The sequence below is a fragment of the Petaurus breviceps genome, unplaced genomic scaffold, assembly GCF_028583685.1.
Source record: "Petaurus breviceps papuanus isolate PSGF00001 unplaced genomic scaffold, PetGlider_PUasm1.0 188, whole genome shotgun sequence".
Classification (NCBI taxonomy): domain Eukaryota; kingdom Metazoa; phylum Chordata; class Mammalia; order Diprotodontia; family Petauridae; genus Petaurus; species Petaurus breviceps.
The window spans coordinates 27,452,126-27,472,838 of record NW_027185804.1 but is presented as its reverse complement, the minus strand read 5'-3'; positions in this window follow the sequence as shown (position 1 = coordinate 27,472,838).

Sequence of the window (20,713 nt, the reverse complement as noted above, 5' to 3'; positions counted from 1 at the left end):
CCATCTCTGCAGTAAACTCTGAAGCTCTTTGATTGAATTAAGCAAGGGAAAATGGCAATGAACTAAGCCAATAAAATAACCAAACATCTGTGAGGAATTTGATTTAAATTATACCTTTCTTTAATAGGGAACTTCAGGGATTATAAAAATCCAAAATGACTTTTTAAAGAAAGGTCATGCAAGAATAACCACATTAGGGGCAGTTTGGTTGCACAGTGAATAGAGCACCTGTCCTGGAGTCAGGAAGACCTAAGTTCAAATTCAGCCTCAGATACTTGACACACTAGTTGTGTGACCTTGGGCAAGTCACATAATTCCCACTACCCTGCCTTCTCCTCTCAATAAAAAAAAGAATAACTATATTACCTTCTTTTTTTAAACAAAATTTTGAAATCATTAAATGAGGGGAATATTGTAGGTTTAGCTTACTTAGATTTCCACAAAACTTTTAATAAAATACCTACTGCTATTCTTCTTGGGAATGGGTTAAAGTATAGAATAGATGATAATCAAATCACATGGATTCTTGAATTGTTTTCTATCTAAAATAAAAAAATAGCCTTGGTTGGCTCAATCTCCATCTGTCCAGATGTCTCCAGTAGAATACTCTAGGAATGTGTTCATGAAGGTCTCTAATAAATGTCTTCAGCTTTTTGAAGGACTTTCATCAAGACTTCACTTTGGATTCAGGAAATATAATCAGGAGCAATGCCTAGGACTTGTAAAGAGGCCAGATTAGGCTTAATTTCAGGTGGGGGGGGAAGAGAAGGGGGAATGCATAAGAAGTTTAACTGTCCCAGAGTAGAATGGCCAACCTTCAAAGTTTTCAGTTTGTAATCCTTGAGGTCTTCAAGCAGAGAGAGTATGACAAACTTTTAGGTATGTTATGATTGTAATTTAGTTTGTGTGTGTTTTTTTGCATTAGGTGGAGATTTGCATCTCTTTTAACCTTCATAATCTATGATTTTGCAAAATTCCATGAATCCTCACTAGTTCATCTCCCCCTACTTTCTTACCCTATCAAAATAGAGCAAACTCTGTCATAATAAGGATACCATTTAGGTGATGTAAGAAAGATGAAAGAAAATGGATGAATGTTCTGATTATAAATCATAATTTTGTCATTATTTTACCAGATATTCATAGTTTTGGGATACATACTTTTTGCTATCTTAAATAATTCTAGTAGGCATATTTTTTTTTCTTTTTGGAGGGCAATTGGGGTTAAGTGACTTGCCCAAAGTCACATGGCTACTTTTTATGTTGAATGTCTGAGGCTGGATATGAACTCAGGTCCTCCTTACTCCAGGGCCAGTACTATTCACTGCGCCACCTAGCCACCTTGTACTAGGGATATTTTTGAAGGGATTTTGAAAGCTTCTTTTGAATAACATCATTGCAGTATAAACCTGGTAATTAGAAAAGTGAATTGAAAAGAACTAATAATTTTTATAGCCCTGATAGTTTAATTCTTTAATGGTTATATCAACTCTCACTTGTGCCCAAGAATACATTATCCTCTTTTCCAAGTCTTGCCAATATTTTGTTTTAAATTTTTACTATTTTGTAAGATTTTATGTTTTTAAGGTAATATCCCCAAATTCTTCTAGCTTACATATCTGATTATGAGTGATTTTGTACACTCTATCAGATAGCTGCTGAAAGCTTGTGTTTCTCCATTAGAAAACTGACTATTGATATTCTTTGACTAATTATGTATTAGTGGTAGTGGTTCATAAGTCGATAAGTGTGTCACAAGGCCTTATAGGTTTGGGATATCAGGCAATTATCAGAGATGTTTAATACATGGATTTTTTCTTCCAGGCTATTTTTTTTCTCCCAATTCTGATCACATAGATTTTATTTGTACAGAACATTTTTAAACATTAAAATAATCATAATAATCCACTTTCTTTTATAATTCAATCTACTTCTATTTTGATAAGCAATTTCTCCCCACTCGTTGTTGTGAATGCTGCAGCCTTGCATCACAGCCCACTCCCATTTCTTGCAAAGGTGTTACTTAATATGCATGGATCATGTATTCCTTTCAAATTTATTGTGCTTTATGTTATATGACTCTATTCTAACCCTAGTTTAAGTAAAATACTCTCCATTGTTCTCACTTTCCTTTTTTCAAACTTTTCTTAACAATATTTGAATTCTCAAGATTATTTTACATTGTGCTACAGTAGATGATTGTTTTTAAGGATACTAGAAAAGTAGAAAGTTATAGTAACCCTTACTAGCCAAACAGAAGCTGTCATAGTTGATCCTGCAAGCAGTAAGCATTCATTGAATGAATGGTGAGGAAGGGTATAAAGTAGGTAAAGTGTGTTTTAGAGAGAATAATTTGAAAAGTGACTGGAGGAAGGGAGGGGATATATAGCTACAGTGCCAAGCATTGTACTAAGTATTTTATTTACATATATTATCTGTTTTATCCTCACAACCCTGAGAGAAAGGTACTATTACACTTAACTTATAGTTGAGTAACCTGAGCCAAATTCAGGCTTAGTGCTTTGTCCAGGGTCATACAAGTAATAAATGCCCAAGTCTGGATTTGAATTCAGGTCTTCTTGACTCTAGGCTGAGAGGTGTATCCATTGCATCACTAGGTACCTCTAGTGGAGGCAGAGAGACAAATCAGCAACCTATTTCAATAGTACAGACATCAGGTAATTAGGTCCTGTAACAGAGTAGTGGAAGTAGCAGAGAAGTTTTACAAGAGATTTACAAGAAGATTTACAAGAGATGTGAGGCAGGTAGAAATAAGAGACTTGGCAGCTGATTGGACTTGGGAGGTGAGAGAGTAAGCAATTGAAGATGACCCCTAGTTGTAAGGTTGGATGACTGAAAAGATGCTGCCATCAACAATATACAGGAAGTTAGGAAGAAAGAAACATTTAAGGGGAGAAGATACTGAATTCAATTCTGGACATGTTGAGTTTCAGAACTCTAAAATACATCCCAATTCACATGTCAAATAGATGGACGGAGATTCAAGACTGAAGGATACACACACACACACACACAAGGGTTAATAAAATAACTAAGTGAAAATGAATAGAAAGGAAAGAAAGGAGAAAGCAGGACAGCATATTCTGGAATATGAATGATTAACAAGTAAGATCATGATGAAGATTCATCAAAGGGGAGTGAAAAAGAGTGCTTAGATAGATGGGAAGAGAACCTGGAGAGCTCACTTTTAAAGAAACCTAAACAGAAGAAGGTTTCAAGGAGAAGAGGGTGATCAACAGTATCGAAGGCTACAGAGAGGTCAGCAAGGATGGAGATTTTTAAAAAGTCATTAGATTTGATTATAAAGAAACCATTGGTGATTTTGAAGGAAGCAGTTTCAATTACATAATGATGAAATAAGAAGCAAGAGATTAAAGGGAGTAGATGTATCCATTGTAAATTACTTTCTCAAGTAATCTGGCCACAAGAGGGAGAAGAGATTGGTATGAAGAAGATTAAAAAGGATCTAGTGAGATTGTGTTGAGGATGGATGAATTTTAAGTGTGGTTGTAGATAGTAGGAAAGCAGTCAGTAGACAAGGAGAGATTGGATATTAATGAGAAAATTCTGATGATACATGGGATATTTTACTGAAGAAGATGTAATGGAATAGACTCACATGTTAATATTGAACACTTTATCTTGAGAACTACAAAGGTCACTTCTTTTTGCAAGATGGGTGTAGCAGAAAATCACATATGCCATCAGAATGTTGTGAGATAAGGAAGATGAGGAGGGAGATCTCAGTGAATTGCCTTGTTTTCCAATTAAAAAAAAGTTCTCATTTGAGAAGATATCAAGAGAAACTATGAGCGATAAGAGAAGGAATAGTAAGGTTTGGGAAAAGCTATCATGATAGACAGTGAGAGTGAGTCAATAGGGGACGTGTAAAAGAATTGCCTTGCCAAAGTGAGGGCACAATTGAGATGGTGTAGCATAAATTTGTAGGGGACAAACTCATTATGATTTCATGATTTTCTCCATTTCCATCCAGTAGCACATGACCAGGAACAAAGGCTTCAGATGGAGAATATGATACAAGCATATTCCTGGCAGCCCAAAAATCTTAAAAAAAAAAAAAAGCAAAAGATTACAAAGGTATCAAAAGAAGAGAGCAATTGTAGCATTACACTCATTCACCAAGGTGTGAAGCTAGGGAAAAGGGGGAAAAATATTCAGTGCATACCTTAGGAAGAAATTCCGGTTTTAGGGATAAAAAATTATATGAAAGAGAAAAGTTTTGGAGTTGGAAGGGAGAGTTGGAGTGAAAACATATTGGATTAGATGAAAATTCAAGAATCATGAACATGAAGGCATATAATTTGTGGCTGATATAATGATCTAGGGAATGACAATTTTGGAGTGCACCTGCAGTGAATTGGAGGTTATAGGGAATTAGTAAATTGACGAATTGGGAGGTTTCAGTGTTTGAGGAAATATCATATGTATGATGAAGTCATCCATGATAAGGGTAGTATTAAGAAAGGAGAGAAATACTTTGAGGCAGGTCCTGACCTCCTTGAAGAAGGAAGAAGAATAATGTGAAGGTTGGTAGACAACAACTACTAGAACCTTGTTTGAGTGATAAATACAAATTCACGGAATATCAGAGGAAGAGATGTTACAAAGTAATGGTGATAGAGAAATAACATGGCAATAGTGAGTAAAGAATATTCTTAGTAGGGGGCAGAGTCAAGATGGTGGAGTAGAAACAGGACTTCATGCAGCTTGGGCTTCAACCTCCTCCAATTCATGTTAAAAAAAAATGACTCTAGACAAACTTTGGAGCTCCGGAACCCTCAAAATGACACAGAAAACTAATCTCCCACTGAGGACAGCCTAGAAGGCTGGAAGGAATCAGCCAGCATGGTGCTCTGGGAGTCAAGCTCAGCCCTGTGAGAGCTGGAGATTTTAGCCTCAAGGAGGCCTGACTAGCTGCTGGCTGGAGGGACTTCAGATCACCAGCAGCTGTGGCACTTTTCAGAATTATCAAAACAAAGATGATAAGGACAAAGTGACATGTCAGTGCAGTGTGGACTTTGGGAATCCAATAGTTTGGGAGTATGGTCTAGCCTTTATCCCCTCAAGGGAGAAGTGGCTGATTCACCATGGCTGTGCAAACACCACCACATGGCAGCTTCAACTCCTGGTCTGCAGATCATAGGGGGACCAATTGACCAGTCAGAGGGGGTGATTGCTTTGGCTTTTACCTGCTTGTATCTGGACTACAGTCTAGGGTGGAGGTCCTGGGATGTGTGACCAGCTTGCAAGAGTGTGTGGAGACTTCAAAGAGGGCACCCAAATAATGCCTTTTGCAGCTGAGAAAACCCCAATGTTTGGTATGAACCTCCCCTGTCTGATAATCCAATCCTACTGTGGCAAAAAGCTCTAAAGTCAAGTAATTGAGTGGCAACATGAGCAGGCAAAAGGAAGCAAAACAAGCAGAGCAATCCAACTTTACACTCCTATTTGGTGGACAAAAAGGATCAAAGCATGGAACAGGAGGAAGACAATGAAGAGAGAATTCCTGCACCAAAAGCTTCCAAGAAAAACACCAGCTGGTTACAGGCCATAGAAGACCTCAAGAAGGATTTTGAAAACCAAATAAGAGAAGTGGAGGAAAAATTGGGAAGATAAATGAAAACAATGCAAGAAAATTGTGAAATGAGAATCAACAGCCTGACTGAAGAAAATAACACCTTAAAAAATAGACTAACTCAAATGGCAAAAGAGGCTCAAAAAGCCAGTGACAAGAATTCCTTAAAAAGCTGAATTTGCCAGATTGAAAAAGAACCTCAAAAGCTCACTGAAGAGATTCATTCCTTCAGAATTAGCCTGGAGCAAATGGAAGCTAATGACTTTATGAGCAATTAAGATACAATTAAGCAGATCCAAACAAAAGAAAAAATAGAAGGCCATGTGAAATATCTCATTGGGAAAACCACCGATCTGAAAATAGATCCAGGAGAGATAATTTAAAAATTATTGGACTACATGAAGCCCATGATAAAAAAAAAAAGTATAGAAATCATCCTTCAAGAGTTTCTCAAGGAAAATCGCCCTGATGTTTTAGAACTAGAGGGGAAAAGAGAAGTTGAAAGAATCCACCAATCACCTCCTGAAAAAGATCCCAAAAAGAAAACTTCTAGGAATATTAGAGCCAGTTTCCAAAATTCCCAGATCAAGCAGAAAATATTACAAGCAGCCAGGAAGAAAAACTTTGAATATTGTGGAAACAAAATCAGGATAACAAAGGATCTGGCAGCTTCTACCTTGAAGGATCAAAGATAAGTATGAGAAGGTTAACAGGGAAAAGAAATCAGAAGGAACTTAGCAAAGTTGAACTATTTACATTCCTACATGGAAAAATGATAATTGTAACTTACCAAACTTTTCTCATTATGAGAATAGATGAAGGGAATAGAAATGTGTGTGTGTATGTATGAGGGTATATGGGCATATGAATACATATGTGAATGTGTGTATATATGTGTTCAGGTAGATATAGATAGAGAGAACAGGGCCAATTTAATAGGAAAGGATGATACTTAAAAGATGAAATTATGTGGTGAGAAATGAATGTAATCAGAGGAAATGGGGAGAGATAGAATGGGGTAAAACTATCTCAGAAGAGGCAAGGGAAAATTGTTTAAATGGAGGGCAAGAACAGGAAGGCAAAAGGGAATGAGTCAATCTTATTCTCATTGAATCTGGCTTAGGGAGGGAATGGCATACACACTAAATAGGTTATCTCATCCTACAGGAGAATAGGAGGGAAGGGGATGAGAGAGGGTATGATGGAAGGGATGGCAGGCTGGCAGGGAGGGAAGTTGGAAGCACCCATTTTTGAAAAGGGACGGGATCAAAGTAGAGAATAGAACAAGTGGGAGGTGGGATAGGAGGGAGGGAAATATAGTCAGTCTTTTACAATATTTCCACTATGGAAATGTTTGCATAGCTACACATATACAACCTTTATTGAATTCCTTATCTGTAGTAAGGGAGGATGACAAGGGAGGAAGGGAATGAATCTGGAATTCAAAGTTTTAAAATAAATAAATATATATGTATATACATATATATACTATTATTAATATTATTTTTCATGTAACTCAGAAATAAGGTATACAGGCACAGGGGCATAGAAATTCAATGTGCCCTACTGGAAAGTTGGAGGGGGTATGGGAGAAGATATCACATAGAGCAGATTGGAGGAGGGGATATCCAGTGGGATCGCTATTTTGTGGTGGTGGATAGGGGAAAAATGGGGAGAAAATTTGTAACTCAAAATCTTGCATAAATGAATGATGTAACCTAGAAGTTAATAAAGCATTTTATAAACATATTTTAAAAATAAAATTTAAAAAAGCTTATCATAAGTCTCCCACCATGAACAATGAATTAGGAGTATGAAGAAAAATATAACCAGGACAAGGAAAAAGGGGAGGGTAGCATAAAGAGAAGCTGTTTAACGAAAAGACAACTAGGTAATGAAGTGAATCTTGGTGAGTGAAAAAGAATGAAAGGAACAAAAAGAGAGAAAGGTTAAAGATGAATATTAGTTTGTTACAAACGTACCAAGCATTCCAGAGAAAATAAGTGTAAAAGTCAGATAACTTTATATTGGCACACTTGTAGGGTTGGTTTGAGGTAGATGGGAATAGTAGAAGTGATTTACTGGGATAGTGAAAATGTAGATAGAATAATGGCAGCCAGGAATTAGGAATCACTAGTGAGAGAAAATTATAATTCAGAGTAAATTATTCATTGGGCCATAATTTGAGGTAAGTTATCATTGCCCATATACATTCAGCTTGGGGTAGAATTGTCCAAGGGATCATTGTGTAGCTAGAAATAGGGGTAGGGTGGGAGGGAGAGTTGCCTGACACTGACAAAGGGAACTAATGTGGAATTTAGAGATAATTGTGCCTGGAACACAATGGAATGTATGTTCTGGGAGTCTAGATATGGATCTGTTTTCATTTTGAGAGCAGTTTTAATAATTACTTCTTCAGCTCTCCTCAGGATTGCTGCTGTGAATAACTTTAAGTTTATGATCACATAGTATAGTGAACTCTATTTATTCAACCGAAATTCATTCACATTAACCAAAGTACAACATTCACAAAGACATAACATAACAACTTATTACTAAAGTGGCCAAAATAGTCTTAAAAGATATCATCCAGTAAATGCTTAACTCAATCATCCTTATTGAACAATCATCCTTATGGGGTACAATGTACAAAGTGATAAGGTCTCCCACCCCTAGTTCACATTGTCTTAATCTTGTCAGCCAGAAAATTTTCTTTTATTTTCTTTGGAGACTGGCTTCCAATCATCCTTAACTCCATAATTCTTAAGGAACAATCATCCCTAAGGAGTACAAAGTTTTCCCACCCCTAGGTCTCATTGTCTTAATCTCATCAGCCAGCACTAAGTAACCAAGTAAAGGCCCTTTCATCTTGACTGGTGACTGACTCCAAAACTCCATGGTTCCTCTTCCATGCTCCAAGCTCTTGCCTGAATTCACCCATGACCTGGATTCACAAGTAGGCAGCTCCCAACTCCCAGTCTAGCTCCTGGGTCAGCTCTATACATCAAGTTAAGCAGAGTTATAACAATATTCACACATTTTCAGCACTATCATCTCAATTCACTTTCTGTCTGTGAAATCAGCACAAGTCAACAGACAGGGCCTTTATGTCTGACAATGTAACACAATTCAACATATGGAATGCTCCTATCTGATAAAGTAACAAAATCAACTGAATCCTCCTACCTTACAAAGCAAGATAATCAACAGAATTCTTCTGTCTGACAAAGTAACACAATCACAAGTGAACAGAATATTTCTGTCTGATAAAGTATACAAATTAAACACAAATCAACACAGAAAGAGCAAATGGACAGAGTGCTATCACCTTAAGTGTTCTCCTTCTTTGTTCTGCTCATGCCCAGTTCATGCTCAAGCTTTTATATCTTCAGTTTCTTCCTTTTCTGCCCTTCCTCTTACATGCTTCCTGTTCCTTTCTTTGGAAAGTCCTTCCCACTGTGAGCTTCACAGAATCTGTTTCTAACATACACTTGATATAATCACAGGTGAGAGACTCAAAGGCACTTGAAGAACCGAAACTAGGAGCTAAGTACCATTTTGCTTGCCATTACAATTTTGAATCAGGATGATAAAATCATAGACTTTGAGATATGAACTTTATTAGAGTTTAAATAATGTTTCTTTCATTTTACAGATATGGAAACTGAGGACCCAGATAATTTATGATTTGCCCACAGTTGTAAAGATAGTAAGGTAATAATTCAAATATAGGTCTTCAGATACAAAAATCAGCATACTTTCTATTGAAATATGATGTGCAAACATTAAGTTGAAAATTCCAGGTGGTCTCCATTATGTTTTTTTCTTTTTTTTCTCATTTGATTTTTTTCTATTTCAAGGACAATTTTTGGCTTTTCATGCATGTGAAATTTGCCACTATTTTATCTAATTATTTTGTGTCCAAATTGTATTAAAATTGATGTCAATTGTTTTAAATTTATAGATTAACTTTTTTTTTACTATTATCTTTATTAGTTTAACATAGAGAACACTTGAATATTGACTGCCTCTCTAGATATTTAATTCTTTATATCTATGGAAATTATTATTGTATTTATAAAAGCCCCAGCTGTGTGTTGTTAATTTAAATCTTAAATAGTTAATGCATATTGTTACTATCTTAAACATCATTTAACTTTCAATCTAATTTCTATTGTTATTCAAATGTAGAGAACTGATATTGTGGATTTCATTTATCACGTTACTCCAATTGAAGCCATTTGTCAAATTATTTTGCCAATTATTTTAAATTTACTTATTAAAAGAACACATCATCTACAAATAACTTATTTCCTATTTCCCAGTTCTCATTTGGTCAATTTTTTTTATTATCATATTATTATATGAGGCATTTCTAGGACTTTGACAAGATTTAATAATGCCAATTGACATTCTTGCTTTTCCCTTGGACTCAGGAGAAGAGTTTGTAAATAATGGTAATATTTGTCCTTAAACAGTTTACTTTTAAGAAAGGAAGGAAAACCCTTATGTTCCTCTTTCTAAAAGTTTTCAACATGAATGTGGAATTTTATCAATTTTTTAAACTCTCATTAATATGCTGTATTTAGGTTTTTTTGTAATCATTATGAATATTGTTCATTGTCTTTATAAATGTTCATTATATATGTTCATTGTTTTTCTAATACAAACATTTTTGCCGTCTTGGTATAAATGCAACTTAGTCATAGTGAATAACTTTTGTGATATGATTAAACAAATTCTAGTAATTTAATATTTCACATGTATATTGATGTTATATTCATCTTTGGTTCATTTTTCCTGCCTTTCATTCTCCTTGGCTGTGTACCAAGTACATGTTTTTATAGAAGGGATTTGATGAATTGACATTTTTATTTTTCAAAATACTACTTTTTTCTCTGTAGCATTAGAATTATTGAATATTTAAATACTTATGAGAGTTCATTTTTAAGTCAAGTTGAACCTTGATAAGAATTTACCATGGAAAATATTTTATAGAGTTTTAAATTCATCTTTCTTATATTTTATTGTTTCAAATATTGATTCCCTATTTTGTTATTGTTCATCTTCCCCATTTTATTAAAATCTTCAGTATTGTTAGCATCTACTCATGAATAAAAGAGTCTAATAATTCTTTTAGGAAAGAAACTTACTTTCCTCTTCATTTCTTTTGTTTTCTCTTCTCATTTCTAAGGAGAGCTTCCCTCATAAAAACTAAATCACTCATTTACCAGTTTTCCTGTTCATCTCAAAAATTGCATTTACTTTACTTACTCTTATATTCTCAATACTTAAATTTTGCCTTTGAACTTCAAAAAGACTTCTCATCTTGCTTCAATTAATTGATTGATCATTGGCCTTATATGTTTAGTGTTATGCTCAGTACCTTGAACCCAAGTTTTCCATTGGTCTTAATGAAAATATTCAGGGAAATAGAATTTTCTTTTAAGATCATTTTAGCTACATCTTACATATGTTGTAGCCTTATTATAATTATCTTTATTATAACTTTTGACAATTTAAATGAATCATGTTTTGACCCACTCTCTATGCATACAACAGACATTTCCCAGGGCTTGTTTCATTTGCAGATCCCTACCAAGCTCTATGATGATATTAAGGCTCCATACTTTATTATGAACAAATAAACCCAGTTTAATTTATCTAGATAGACAAATAGGCATTGAAGATAAGTTTCTCTCCCTTCTCAGTCTATTAAATCCAAATATTTCCTGACATTTCTTATTGTTCACAATGAGAATCATGAATGACTAGAATTATTATTGTATATGATTTTCTTATTGCTGTCTGCTTGTAAGATTGCCTCTTTGCTAATGAAGTCATTATATATCATTGTTAATATGATTAATTAACTTTGGGGTTCTTCTATAAAAGTGTCCAGTAGACTCATGAAGAACCTCAAGGAATCACAAATTCTATGACTTTTTTTTTAATTTTGCCCCACATTTTTCATGACTCCAGGAAATTTTTATCTATTTATAACACCCAGAAATACAGGTTTCAGAGCTTTTGTCTCTCTTTTGAAGATCAATAATTCTAAAGGTGTTTTATAAAGTCTGTTCATTAGTTTCATCATCCACAAAATTGGATAATAATGGTATTTACCTGCCAAGATGGTTATGAGGATCAAATGAGACATTTATTAGGATTTTGGCTACATTAAAGGACTTATATGAAGGCAAATAATAATAATAATAATAACAACAAATAAAGTGGAGAATTACTATCATTCTTGTTATCATATAGATTAGTTACCTTCACTTGTAGGTATCTCAAATCTTATATTTGTAGGGTTTTTTTAACCTCTTTTTATTTGTTGTTTCACCTCTGAATTATTGTTTACTATCAATTTGTGAGGATTCAGTGCATTTTATAAGCATTTCCATGAACAATTCCCAGTTGTTATATCTCAGGTTTGCCCTTTCCTGTCCTTTTTTTATTAAATGTACTTCTATATTTAAAAATGATGTATAATTCTTTCTCTTAATGAGTTAATTAACTATTGAGATTCTTACAATATTTCCAATTTGATTTCCTTGGGTCCTTTTCCATTCATCATTTATTTCATCTGGATAATGTTTGTTTGTATTACTCAATTCAATGTGTACTTAAATATACATTTCACCAAAAAATGTGAAAGATACTAGGACTTTAATGACAAATACAATAGGGGGAGGTAGCTGAATAATCCTTCCCAAAAAGCGGTAAGGTAGAGTTTAAATTTCCCCAGATACCTTTATAACAGTTTATAATGTCATAGATTTAGAGATAGAATGGATCCCAGGGATCCCTGAACATAATCCCCCTCATTTTAGAAATGAGGACATTGAAACCCAGAAAGGTAAACAGTTTGTGCACAAGTACACAGCATTTAAGCGTCTGAAACAAGATTTGAAACTCTATCTTACTGACTCAATTCTCTATGCTCTACCTACAACTTTGTATTAAACATAACTTATTTAGCCAGAAGTCAGAAGATTAAATTTTTCCCATTTGTTCCTGACATGGGTATGTTTCCCTTTCTTTCTTCAAAAGTTTCCCTGATTCTCCAGATTTTTCATATATTTTATTTTTTTATGTCATACCACAAAAACCTTTTCACTGTGGAAGTTCACCCCCACCCACCCATTGCCCCTTTCTATGATTGGTTAGTTCCTCCCAACACACATTTTAATATGTAATGTCTTTCTTTTTGTATTTGTAGTCTCAGAACTTAACACAGTCTCTGGCATATACGAAATCCTAAATCAATGCTTATTGGCTTGACTTTCACTCATCTACACACATCTCAACAGGGTCATTTTCTCCATTTCTTTAATGGTGTTCTTTGACTTCATTAAGAGATTTTCTTTCTCTCTCTCTCTTTTTAAAGGAAATGAAGCAGGAGTGTTAAATTTCATCATGAAAACTCACTCAGCCAACTTGTAGGAAATCCCACCAGATAATTCCTTAGGTCCTTTTGACAACCCCCAAACCACATTAAATTCACTCAGAACTGGATAGCATCTTTTTTCAGTAATCTGAACACCCTTGAGAAATGTGCCTGCTTCTTCTGATGTCTTGACATTTTTTCTGCCTGGGGCTAAGAAAGAAAATTTTTATCATTTTCCAGGGATGATGGCATGTTTTCTAGTACAGTGGAAACAGAATAAAGTAGTTTGTATCCAAAATATCTCTTTGGTGAATCTTGCATACCATTAAAAAAACCACTTGTATCTTTATTTTTTTAAGAATGCACAAACATCATGTCCTTTCTGAAAAGCTGCAATTTGCTTTCCCAGTTGTAGAGCAAGGAGAATACACCATCTGCTTGCAGAGATCTATAGCTTGTTTTATTTGAACCAACAGATTGAATCAAAATTTGCTGCTGGGGGGGGAAAGTGATATTACAATTCTATTGTAATGAGATTTGTAAATCCTTATTACTGCTGAATAAACGGTGCCCAAATTGCCCAAATATTTAAGAAGAATGGTCACCACTCATTTTCTCTGGGGATATATTTATGTATATAGCGAATTTTACACAATGAAACTGTTCATATATATAGTCAATTCTCAATAATGTGTGGTAAATTGCATATGCTAGCCCAGTTCCCCATCCATAAAGCGGTGTGTCCTTAAGGAATACATCTCAGTTTAATACGAGCATTAAGTGAGCCATAATTAGCAAAGTAAATTCACTAGAAACAAAAAAATGTTTGATGTTTTATAAAACTAAATTTTACAAAAGAAATTCTAATTCTCTCTTCTTATCCTGCCATTCAAGGCCTAATGAAACCTAGTCACAACTCACCTTTGAGCTCACTAATTTTGTGAATACTCTAGTAATAACTGATAAATTCTGCTACCAACTCAGATTGCCAGTGGGTCATTAGATGTCCTGAATTCACAAGGGTGGTGCCTGGATGCATCTAAACTCAAGATACTTACTTGCCTAATATAAGAAAACAAACACAAAAGAAAGAAGTTATCAGGCTCTCATACATACATGGTAGAAACTAAAGCAAAACAACCAACTCCACTTTCCTCACCTAGTAATTCAAAATAGTCCTCCGCATTCAAATCTGTGAATGAAAACCACAGTGAGATTGTCTCCAGTTATGCATAATCAGATCTGATTTGACAAGTCCAAAAATATTGGATATCCCAGGTCCTGAGACAGTCAGAATATGTATTTCAACATATAGTATCAACGTCTGAGTCACGGTGATGCTCTCCAAAAATTCCATGTAATTAGACTGGAAATAAGAACTTAGATTAATGGGGAGGGAGAGAGAGAGAGAGAGAGAGAGAGAGAGAGAGAGAGATGAGTGATGATGAATGAATAAATAACAGATGAGATTATAGAAAAAAAGATAAAGAAAGAAAAAAAGGAAAGAAGATAAGAAGATATTGGGATAGGTATTGAGCATGTAAATTAACCAATTTAGGGAATGTTTGGATGATAAACTCCCACTGTCAACATAGCAATCTTCAATTTACTGTTTTATATTGAGCTTGAGTGACACCTTTGACACATAGTGTCTGTATGGCCCTATATTTACCAGTATCTTGGCCATTAACACTATAAGTTATAAGTCCATTATATGTCCATTCCCTGTCTTTACACACACACACCATCATACATGCATACACAAACATGTATGTATATACACACATATAAAGATATGCTTATGCATGCTTACATATGCAATGGTCTTAATGATCATTTTGTTCTTACAGTTTTCAAGCCTTCAAAACTTTCCTCTGATACACAGACACATAGAAAATAAGCTTTTTTCAAAGCAAATAATAAGAAGTTCAAATAACCTCATTTTGGTCTACTGTAGAGAAAGCATGAAATCTGCATCCATAAATTGTAACTTCTATTCCATTAGTGCCTTTAGGTTTAATAAAGTACTTCTGTCACAACAACCCAGTGGAATATGTGATAAAAGATATTCTTACTCTAGCATCTCCATTTGAATATAGGGGCATTGATAGATTATGTACTTCACCAATCCATGATTACATAGCTCTTTTCAGATATTCAGACACAAATCTCTTGAAAAAGGCTTTGGTGCTGTTTCCACTATACTATAGGCCCATAATAAAGAACATATCCTCTTTTTATATTGTTTGGAATCATAAGAGAAAAAAATGAGGGATTAAAAATACTGTACATGGGGTGGCTAGGTGGCACAGTGAATAGAGCACTGGCCCTGGAGTCAGGAGGACCCGAGTTCAAATCCAGCCTCACACACTTGACACACTTATTACCCATGTGACTTTGGGCAAGTCACTTAACCCCAGTTGACCTCCCCCCAAAAAAAGAAAGAAGATGCTGTACATGTATATTTGATATTGGCAAGAGATTTTACAGTCTCTACTCAGTCAATTACAACTAATTAGCTGATGAAATGTTTGTTTGTTTTTAATAGGTATATGAAAAAAGCAACTTAGAATGAAAACTATAGCAGCAGTATTAATTGCAAGGACTTGCTATTAACATTCATCACGATCCATTGAACAAGCAGGCCAGCTTGGCCACATTGGGAAAATTAGATTCAGTTCTGTAGAAAAGAATATTGATCATCTGTAGAATGTCCAATAATTTAAGAAGGATAGTGAAGAGATTTGAGTTAATGACATGTGAAGAGGACCTAAGAAGAATTTTGTTATTTACATTGGACATAAGAAGATTCAGGGTGGGAGGGTTGGGTTGAGAAACAGTATAATAATTCTGATACCATCCTATTTGCCATCCAAGAAAAGTCCCATGCTTAACTCAATGCAAGGCATTATGAACCACTCACTCATGACATGCACCTTTCCATTGCCTGTTAAGTTATTCACAACTTTGATTCTTTCTGGATTTTTCAAATCATTCCATGATATGGGACCAACCAGCCATATAGAACCTTTGGAATAAAACTGATGTTTTAAAATTGTCCCTTTTTTTTCACAAATATTACAGAAATAAAATCCTTACCCCTTTCCCTCATCTCACAAATGTACTATTACTTTCATCTTTGATAGATATATTCATAATTCAGTTCACTCTTGACTACACCAGTTTTTTTTATTCATTTAATGATATTGGAGATTAAAGTAGCTAGAAACAAGGACTGTAGTCCTTGAATTCTCCATCCTCAATATTATTTTGGTTGAGTTTCTGCATAGTAGAAGAAATGGTCCCACAACTGTTCTTTTTGGTTAATCAAAAGGAAATATGATAATGATGGATCCATTAGAGGTAGATTAGAGCTGGTGAGATCAGCAGAGAACTACAGTTTGAAGAGGTCTGCTCATTGTTTGACTAGTAGTTCTCACTAGTATTTTTCCATGAAGATTACTGAGACTCAGAAAGGGAGAATGTTTTAGTTAAAGACGTGTTCTACCTAATGGCAGAGCTGGTGCTAACTTGGAATGATGGATAGAATCCTGAAGTTGGTAGAAAATCCCAACTCAGACACATGCCATCTATGTGATCCCAGGAAAGTAGCTAACCTATCCCAGTTTCATTTCCCATACTTTTTAAATGAAAATAATATCTAGGTTTGCAAAGTTTTTTTAATGCATCATCTGATCTCAACTGATCATAAAAACACTACCTTTTATATTTTTATAGATTAGGGAAGTGATTATTAGAGATCTTAAGTAAAATGCCAATGGTCACATTACTGGTAAGTATTGCAGCTGGCATTTTAGTACAAGTCTTCCTCATTCCAAATGCAGCACTCTACTCCTCCCATCATGCAGTACATCAATTTCACATATTTTATGAAATGCATATATGTATATATACACATACATATACATATATGCTTATATATATGTGTGTGTATGTATTTATGTATATATGCATGAATGTAGATTTAGAAATTTGCCATTCTTCAGAATGATGAAATAAAAAGCGTATTTTCTTGTTGCTTTTTTTCCCAGCCATAGTTATCTTGGCTGTCTTGCAGCTTTCTTCTGGCTAAATGTTCATTTAAAGGCTTTTGGTATTTGCTTTTCATGAGCATTGTAATTCATTTCCTCCATTAAATGCAAACAGTGCCAGAAGGAGAAACATGCCAAAATAAAAGCCATTTTTGCTTAAAAAAACTGAATTAGCATTTAAAACCCAAGATGTGAAGGAGGAAAGGATAATCATGATGATAACTGGGTTACTTCTGTTCTAGTTCTAACTCAAATATAAATCATCACCTATGACTATAGTCTAAAGCCATCAGCAGTTGGGCGAGAAATCCTTCAAGAGAAATCCAGCATCTAAAAGATGTATCCTAGATGCAAAAGTTGTTGTAGCAAATTGTTAATAGAAAAGGATATTTAAAGTGGTTCATAGAACCTCAGAGATGAAAGGGATGGACTTTCATAGGCCCATACATTTACAATTGAAAGGTCCCATAAAAATCATACAAGTTCACATTGCTTTTTTTTAACTGAAGATATAAAGCCCAGAGAAATCAATTAACTCACAAAAAAATATAAGTGGTCAATGGAAAAACCAAGATTTAGACTCATGTCTCTTGAATCCAAAGACAACACATTTTCCATTGCTCTAAGCTACCACCCTTGTCTAACCTATGTTCAAGCAAAAATCATGTCTAGTATTTATTTGGCCACCTAGCCCTAGCTTGAGGATCTTCAAGTCTAGGAGTAATTAGAATTTCTATAAAACTTAAAGGTTCACAATGTGCTTTATAAATGTGAACACATTTATCCTCACAACATTTGTAAGACATAGGTGCCTTTGTTATCTTAATTTTACAGATCAAGAAACTGAGATGCATAGAAGCTTAATGAGTTATCCAATGTAACATGCTTGGAAAATGTCTGAGGTTAGATATGAGATAATGTCATCCTTGTATTAGAACCAGAGTTCTATCCTTTGGGTCACATAGATGCTTTTAATTGGCAATCCTAGTCCCTCATAGCCAAAGAATTCACGTTAATGAGAGACCCGAGGTGAGCAATTTATAGGTAGCTTTGCATAACCCATATGCATATGGGGGGGAAGATTATACTAGAATTTAGTTCACAATTATTAATTGCTATCTGCCATGCCCTTAGCATATGTGTGTGGTGACACATGTGCACACAAACAGTTTCATTAGATGCTTCTTAGAAGTGTTATCAAGGAAAAAACACATTAAAATACATTACCACATTAGAAAAAAACTCTCAGTAAATCCAGATATGAGTCCATAACCTTAACAAGCAAATGGAAAGTCATTTAGCTGATAAGCATTTATTAAATACCTACTATATTCTGGACCCTGTGCTAAACACTAGAGATGAAAAGAAAGGCAAAAATAAAAATAAAAACCCAGCAACAAAACTCCTTGGTTTCAAAGAGCTCACATTCTAATGTGAGAGAAAACACACACACACACACACACACACACACACACACAAATGAAGATAATGAAGGGAAGTCATTAACTTTAAAGTGGATCAGGTAAGGATTCTTGGCATAAATGGAATTTTAACTATGCTTTGAATGAAGCTAGGAAAGAGATGACTAGGAAGAATTTTCCAGTCATGAGGTCTATGAAAATGCTTTGAGACTAAAGATGGATTTTCTTGGACAAAGAACAACAAAGAGGTCAGTGACTGGTTTCACAGTAGGGGAGTCAGGAATGTTGAGACTGGAAAGAAGACCAAACTGTAAAGTGCTTTGAATGCCAAGCAGCAAGTTTTCTAATTGATCCCAGAAATGTTAAGGAATTATGAAGGTTTATTGAATACGGGTGAAATGGTCAGATTTTCACTTAAGTAAAATTAATGTGACAGCTGAGTGGAGGAGAGCCTGGAGTGAGGAGAGACTTGACTCAGGGAGACCAAACAGCAGGCTATTGAAAATTTATTTGAATCTAATTCATTATGTGAAACCTACTGCAGTTACCATGAGGATAGAATATTTCTGTGATTAACTGTCACTACCACATAGTGTCTTGAATGACAATATTGGAATCAGAAAGACCTGAGGACAAGTTTCAATACATGTTAAAAATAGAACTCCATCCAAGTCACTTAACTTTAACGTATCTTAAGAAATTGTTAGGGTGGCTAGGTGGTGCAGTGAATAGAACACCCACCCTGGAGTCAAAAGGACCTGAGTTCAAATCAGAACTCAGACACTTAACACTCACTAGCCATGTGGCCTTAGGCAAGTCACTTAACCCCAATTGTCCTGCCTTCCCCTCTCCAAAAAAAGCCTCAGGGATTTTTTTTTCCTATACTGTTATTTATGATCCTGGAATTTATTTTTCAGACCTTTCTCTGAGGACTGAATTGTCTAAGATATGAGGGGAAAAACATTTTTTTTGCAGGTATGGGTCTTGATGGGTTACATAGTCACTGTGGGGAACTTTTCTTTGAAGTATTCCTCATTTTATTTTTGTTTAAGGTCCTGTAAAGTGACGAAGTTGAACTAGATCATGACTTCTTATTATGTGATCCCAAGATTCCCCAAGGCTCCATGGATAGATTTCAGGGGGAGCATGAACTTGGATAGTTCCCTTTCTAATCCTCAACTTCATTTCTTATATTTAAAAATATAATTATTGAGAATCTATAGGTTTCAGAAGACTATCAGGGGTCTATCACATGCACACAAATTTGAGAATTATTAATCATTTAATGATTTCTAACTTCTCTTCTTTCTAAATTTCATTTGTTAACATTCAAAATCATCTTGGTAAATCAAAGAGTAAATGGACACTGACCCTTGGTTTTCTTTTTTGTTGTTTGTTTCTTTGCTTTTTGTTAAAATCATCCTTACTTCTCAGGAAACAGCATCATTGATCTATAGTAGAAGAGTAAGTAAACTTAGGACTTCTCATTTTTGCTATAGAAGGTATAAACATCTAAAATCAGTTTTGGAGTGAGGTGCATTCTCTGCTTACAAATACAGCTCAGTGGCTATGGAAATTAAAGGTTGCTTCGGGAAATAAGCCTCAGGGATTTTGTTATTCTATACTAATGTTTATGATCCTGGAAGTTATTTTTCAGACATTTCTCTGAGGACTGAATTAAAATTTCCCCTTTGTGCCATTCCCTGCCCCCATTGGTTTGGTTTTGAAAATGTTATACTTGATTATGCCCATATAAACAAAAAAAATTAATCATGACATATTTACAATAGCTAGTTATATAGACAGGTAATATATTTATATATTTTGCAAAACACATGTCTCACTCATAAGGCAAAATCTAAGCTCACTAACTCCCAGGCAGTTTTTTTTTTCTTTTTAAATCAGAAGCTGTTTTAAGGGAATTGAATCTATGGCAGAGGAGAACAGAAAGGAAGGAAAAGTAGGGAAGGGAAGAGAATGGCCATTTGTAAAGCTCCTACTCTGTGTGAGGAGGCAGTGGGCTAAGTTATTTTCAAATATTACCTAAATTTATACAGGAGAACTCGAAGGACTTGGCACAATCTTCAAATTTCAAGTATCTTACAAAATAAAGGTAGATTCAGAAGTTACCTGAAGTCCTTTCTAGGTTTTAATGGTAGCCATTAACTGCTATAACCTTGGTAAAGAAAGAAACTTCATTTTCAACTATGATGGGGGGGGGGGAGTAACT